Source organism: Callithrix jacchus, chromosome 14 (assembly GCF_049354715.1).
Source record: "Callithrix jacchus isolate 240 chromosome 14, calJac240_pri, whole genome shotgun sequence".
NCBI classification, from domain to species: Eukaryota; Metazoa; Chordata; class Mammalia; order Primates; family Cebidae; genus Callithrix; species Callithrix jacchus.
The window spans coordinates 12,373,597-12,380,079 of NC_133515.1; the positions used below are offsets into that span (position 1 = coordinate 12,373,597).

The 6,483-nt window shown below is 40.5% G+C and overlaps 1 pseudogene; it reads left to right on the top strand.

Annotated features, from left to right (window-relative positions):
• Window positions 1–798: 798 nt before the first annotated feature.
• On the top strand, window positions 799–1,769 carry LOC144579115 (NADH-ubiquinone oxidoreductase chain 4 pseudogene; annotated as a pseudogene).
• The last annotated feature ends 4,714 nt before the right edge of the window (window positions 1,770–6,483 follow it).

Genomic DNA, 6,483 nt, shown 5'->3' on the forward strand with positions numbered 1-6,483 from the left:
AAGGTCTCGCATGTAGAAGATGGAATGTGTATGTTTCTTGGATTAGAAACAGCCCTTCAAAGAAGCTGATGCTAATAATCAGCACAGCCCTTAAACTAGTTACCATTTTAATCCTAGGCTTGACTTTCATTAGACTGAGTTGAGTTGGTAAATAGTTTAAGTCAAAATAAATAATTTCAACTCATTATGATAGACCATATTTACTAAATGCCCTCTATTGATATCAACATTGTACTAGCATACACCATGTCACTGCTGGGAGTATTGGTCTATCGATCCCACCTACTATCCCTATTATGCCTAGAAGGCAAAATACTATTAATATTTATCATAAACACTCATAACTTGAAACCAACATGTCATTCTAGCATCCATAGTACCCGTCATTCTAGTGTTTGCTGCTTGTGAAACTGCCTTACTAGTTTCAATCTCCAATACATATGGCCTAGTTTATGTACAAAATCTAAATTTACTTCAATGCCAAAAATTGTCATTCCAACAAGTATGCTGTTACCAATGACATGATTCTCTAAAGATTATATAATCTGAATCAATATGACTACCCACAGTCTACTCATCAGCCTCATTATCCTATTATTTTTTAACCAATTCAACAATAACTCATCCAACTTCTCATCAATCTTCTCTTCTGACGTGCTGGCATTATCCCTTCTAATCTTAACAGCCTCACTACTACCTCTTATAATTCTAGCAAGCCAATGTCAATTGTCCAGTGAATCACCCCCAAGAAAAAAGCTCTATTGCTCTATACTGATTTCCCTGCAGATTTTTCAAATTATGGCATTGACAGCCACAGAACTAATTATATTTTATATCCTCTTTGAAGCGAAATGAATTCCTACCCTAATTAGCACCACCTGCTGAGATAACCAACTAGAACGCCTCAACGCAAGCTCATGTTTCTTATTTTATGCACTAGTAGGGTCCCTTCCTCTACTTGCTATACATGTTTATACTCAGAATACCTCAGGTTCACTAAACTTACCACCCAAAAGCTATTAGCCTCTTGATCCAATAATCTCATATGACTAGCATGTATATGGCTTTTATAGTAAAAATACCTCTATACAGACTTCACCTGTGACTCCCCAAAGCCCACGTAGAAGCCCCTATTGCTGCCTCCCTGGTACTCGCAGCGATACTCCTAAAGCTAGGCAGCTATGGTACAATACGGCTTATCCTTATCCTCAACCTCCTAACAAAGCATATAGCCTACCCCTTCCTCATACTATTCCTGTGAGGGATAGTTATGACAAGCTCTAATTGTCTGCAACAAACTGATCTAAAATCACTTATTGCCTATTCCTCCATAAGCCACATAGCACTTGTTGTCATGGCTATCCTCATTCAAACCCCTTGAAGCTTTACAGGTGCAGGCACCCTTATAATTGCTCATGGACTCACTTCATCCTTATTTTTCTGCCTAGCAAATTTGAACCATGAGCCAAGTCCATAGCTGAATCATATTACTTACCTGAGGCCTTCAAACAGCGCTTTCACTAACAGCCTCTCAATGACTTCCAGCAAATCTCAATAACCTTGCCTTACCCGCTACCATTAATCTGGTAGGAGAACTCTTTGTGACTATGGCTTCATTATCCTGATCAAACATCACCGTTTTGCTTATAGGACCTAATATACTAATTACAGTCCTTTACATGTGAAGCACGACACAAAGAGGGACACTTGCATATTACATTAACATTTTTGTTACTAACCCCTGCCTTGCGTCTGCTTTCACTGTGTGATGTGACTGCTCATTTTTTGCCTTCTCTCATGATTGGAAGATTCCTGAGGCTTCCCCAGGGACAGATGCCACTCTGCTTTCTGTACAGCTTGCAGAACTATAAGCCAATTAAACCACTTTTCTTAGAAATTGCTCAGTCTTGGGTATTTCTTTATAGCAATGCAAGCACAGCCTAATATAATAACTTTAGATTCAGTTTCAAGGTCTGCATCCAGATCTCTGAAACTTCACAAGGACAGCTTCCATAACCCAGTTCACTTGAATACAGTTCCATTCCACAGGTAGTGAACACTTATCACAAACAACACCTTATTATTAGCCTTTTTCATCCATTCAACCTTATTTCTCCAAGATTTCTGGGGTCTCCTGCCCTTGTTCTTATCACTGGGGCTGTTGGCACATGACGCTGTAAGCCTGGAGCATCATGTGCCTGGAGCGTCTGTGTCACTGTTCCTTGTTACCACTCTTGGAATACGCTTGGAACAAACCCTCACATCCTCTTGGAATCTTAGGTAGATGCATGACCAGTGGTAGATATATTTTTGGAACTCCTTTCTGTCTACAGTTACTAATTCTTGTATTCTCCTACCTTCATCTCAGGTAAACACTTATTTTGCTTTCATACCAAAGTAAATTTAGTTTTCATTTGTATTTCGTGTTATTCTCTAGATACGTGTAGAAGCAGCCTGGAGCTTTGATGTGCTCTGCTGTGCCAGCCTTACCTTTATTAGAATGCTAGACTCTTGATGAAGGATGTTATCTAGACTTAACCAAAGAAGTTCCTAGACAAAACTCGTTATGACTATTGTAGTCTCACAGTGTTCTAAGTGTCAAATGGTTTCAGTTGCTCTATTAAAGGAACAATGGAGTTTTCAATTATATGTTATATTCTGAAACTGTCTCTTAATAGGTACAAAAAAAAAAAAAACCCAAGTAACTTTAGACCTTAAATATGTATTGTGTATCAATAAATTGCTGCTTTATAAAATTGGTGTTGGAGAGCTATTTTTTCTTTCTCAAAATTAAAAAGTTAACCACACACAAAATAAATAAAAAAAGATTAAAAAATGTTAACCACAAGCCAGGCTTCAGTGTTTCTCTCAAAGGTTACACTTTTGGAGGTTAGTTTTACAAGAATAAAAACGAAACCCACAGTTGAGAAATTGAGTTGAGAGTTAATATTATTTACAGGAAATTCCTGTAAAGGAACCCAGCTTGCTCACTCTCTCAACTAAACCCAACCACAAGCGTTATCTCATCAAGGAGGCTGGTGAGAGAAGAGTTTAGGTGCTTCTTCCTCGGAGTGTTTCCTACTGATGGAGGTAGTTTATTTGACTTTCCTCTGTCTGACCATGCATTTCACAATGTCAATGGTCATTTACAAAATAAGATTTTTCTTTTTCATCTAGTTATAACTCACTATTTTTTAAACTGGTGTGAGTCACATGGCTGCTGTGTCTTCTCTAGGTATCTCTCTGGATAGGAAGAAATATAGTAGAATCCTTTGAAAATGGATATTCTCACATGTTTTTCTTCAGATACAAAGCTGGCAGTCACTGAAATAAGAACTTGAAGTTCCTTCCTCTTTTTTTTATGTCTTAAGGACAGGAAATAAAGGTAAGAGAGTAGTATGTTTTTTGTTTTTGTTTTTTTTCCACTAGATTTCCTAACCAGAAAATATAAGTTCGGAAAAGAGCTTAAAAAATTATAAAAATGAGTTGCTAACACAATTACTTTTCAAGAAATATTTTCAAATAATGAATGGGTTATTTACTAACAAAATTTACCTCTCCATATATATGGAGTCTTCACTTAAAAAAACTGGTGGCTATAAAATAAACCTGTCTAATGTGCTTTGAGCATTTTACAGGAAGGTCTAAAAGCAGAGAGATTCAAGATGTTTGTCAAATTTGAATGCCTATTTGAACTTAACTGTAACATCTTTGATGGCAGGCACTAAGCTCCATTTTCTGTCATCCCTAGACAATAGGGTATAAAGCTACCACGGAGCATGTGAGAATCACAATGATATTAGTCAAATTAAATACTGTCACTATTACAAGAGACCAAATCTCTGTCTACAGATGTTCTCTGTGTAAAGTGGATTACATCTGCCTTTGATGGTGACCTTTCTCTCCCTGGGCCTCTGATCCCTGTATCCCTGTTGACACTGCTTTGTCCAGCGCTTTCCTCTCTCATCATTGTTTCCCACCGCAGACTTCTGTGTGAAAAGTTTAGTTCGTTGTTTCTCCCAGAGACAGTTGAAGGTGTAGTCCTGACCACCTGAAAAAGAAATCTTCACCTCTGAGGAAAGATATGTGATTCACATCTGGAAAATAATTGAAGAGATTCTGTAGATTCTCTCAGTGCTGCTGGGCTCTCAATTCCTTTTGTGAAGGACAGTGTATGGTGATGAGAAAGTCAGAAGCTTTGAGACCCTCTACACCTGGATATGAATTCCCCTTCTAATACTCACCGGGTACGTGATTATCATTGAGAATGGGCACCGCTATTCCAAGCAATATGAGTCTTGGTTGTCCATTTGCAATACAAGAAGGACAGCACCCCTCTTCACTTTACAGAAAGTAAATGAGAGCCACATGATTTTATTCCCATGAGCTGAGTCTGAAGCTTGCTTTGGCTTAAATTGCCCAGTGCTCAATAAATGATGTACTCTGCATTTGTATAGATTCTTCTGATCCAGAGAAGCATTTTAGCGATGGCAGCATGGAAAACATCACTTAAACATTAGATGGCCTTTAAAAGGTAGATATTAACAAACAAGCCACACAGTGTGGGTGTGTTGTCCCACATAAACGGGACTTCCAGAATGGGCTTTGGCTCATGTCAGTCAGTTGCCCACAATGCTGGCAACAGCTACTGTAACTCAGCACTGACCCACCTCCCCAAACTCTATGCTTATCCTTGAGCAGCGCTTTCCAACGGTATCTCTTGAGAGTGGTGGCCCTGATACACGTTTATAATGTAGGTTCCATTGTTCTTCTCTTTGAGAATCTGATTTAATAAGTCCTTGGGGAGACCAAAAATCCACATTTGTAATAAGTGTTTCAGGTGATTCTTAGAATCAAGATAATTTGAGAAACACTGTCCCAGAGTGAAAGCTGCAGCCTGAAATCAGCCTCAGGCAGCCAGAGGTCTGAGGCCAGTGGGTGGGTGCATCAGTAGGTAGTAGCTGTCATCTCAAGGTTGGTGGAAATTCTGAGGGCTGGAGACTGCTGGGTGTCATGGTAACTAATTTGCTATGGGCTTGGACATGTAGACATAAATTGCAGGACTGTAGAGCTGGGATGATCTTAGCAGTCATCTAGTGTTATGATTTAGAAGTCAGAGAGCTTTTTAAAAAATATGAGTCTTGGTTGTCCATTTGCAACCACTTAAACCCCAGAAATTCTGATTCCATCATTCTGAGGTTGAGTAACTGCTGATACAGCCCAGACATTTTATTTTGCGGATAAGAATACTGAAGTTCAGAAAGAGCCTAAGTGACTTAACTGGAGTCACACAATAAGTGAATTGCCATAACAGATTGCTCTATGTGTTTGTTCTGACTGCTCTGGAAGTGTTTATCATTTTTTAGAACACAGAATTTATTACTAATTATTCATTTGGCACTCTCTTAGGGTCAGGAGATACTATTGCTGGAACAGGGTCTCTGCTCTTCAGGAGCTCCCAGTCTAGGGACAGGACAAGGTGTAAGGAACAGCTGTCCTACAGCAGCATAGCTAAATCCTGAGCAAGTTGTTATACTGGACTCCTGTTATTAGCTGGCACTATTCCTGGAGAGACGCTGCGGGACTCAGAAAGACAAACTCAGTTCCTGCTGGCATGGAACTTACATTCTAGCTGGGGAGAAGTTTTAGGAATAAGAGAGTTTCAGACAATAATGTGTGCTAAGACAAAAGTCATTTAAAATGAGTAAGAAGAGAAATAGCTGCTGGCAAGGAGGGAGGAAGGGGCTTCTTTATCCAGGTGGTCAGGGAACGTCTCTCTGAGGAAGAAATCAGAGATAAGACACGAGAGAGCCAAACGCTACAGGGTTTGTCCATAGTGCTCCAGAATCCGTGCTTCATCACATGGGTGGCAGAAGCCAGTGACGGTTTGGGCATGGAAATGAAATGCTGAGGCTTGCTTCTTAAGAAGATATGGCTGGTGGTGGAGCTGGAGGACTGTTCTTTCAGAGACTTTGTGGACAAGGGAAAGGCAAGTGGGGAGACCACATCTTCAAAGGCTGATGCTGATCCACCTTGTTCCTTGACTGCAGTCCTTGTAAGAAGAGCTGTTAGTTATCAGCAGTGGGGATAACTCAGTGACCTTAACCCCTATCACTGGCTTTCTGCAAGGTGAGTTGCACAGAGCCCCTTTTCTTTCTCCCATCAACACGCCTCACCCTCAGCAGACAGCCAGATCAGCATCAGCAGCCAGGTGGTAGCATCCTGTACTGTCTGGCTCCACCTGGACAAAGTGGTCTGGGCAGACCTTCCTTGTCTCTCTGCATGGCTCTGCCTGCCTCCTATCTAAGATTAATCTCTCCATGGCATCAGGGACCCCATCTCTTCTGGCTTCCTGGGGGAAAGGAGTCCATGCACCCTGTCTTCACCCTCATTTGTGTTTGACCTCACTGGCCTGCTGATGCATTCCCCTCACAGTGAAATCCTGCCCAAGCTCTCTCATCTTCAGAAATGAGTGAACACTTC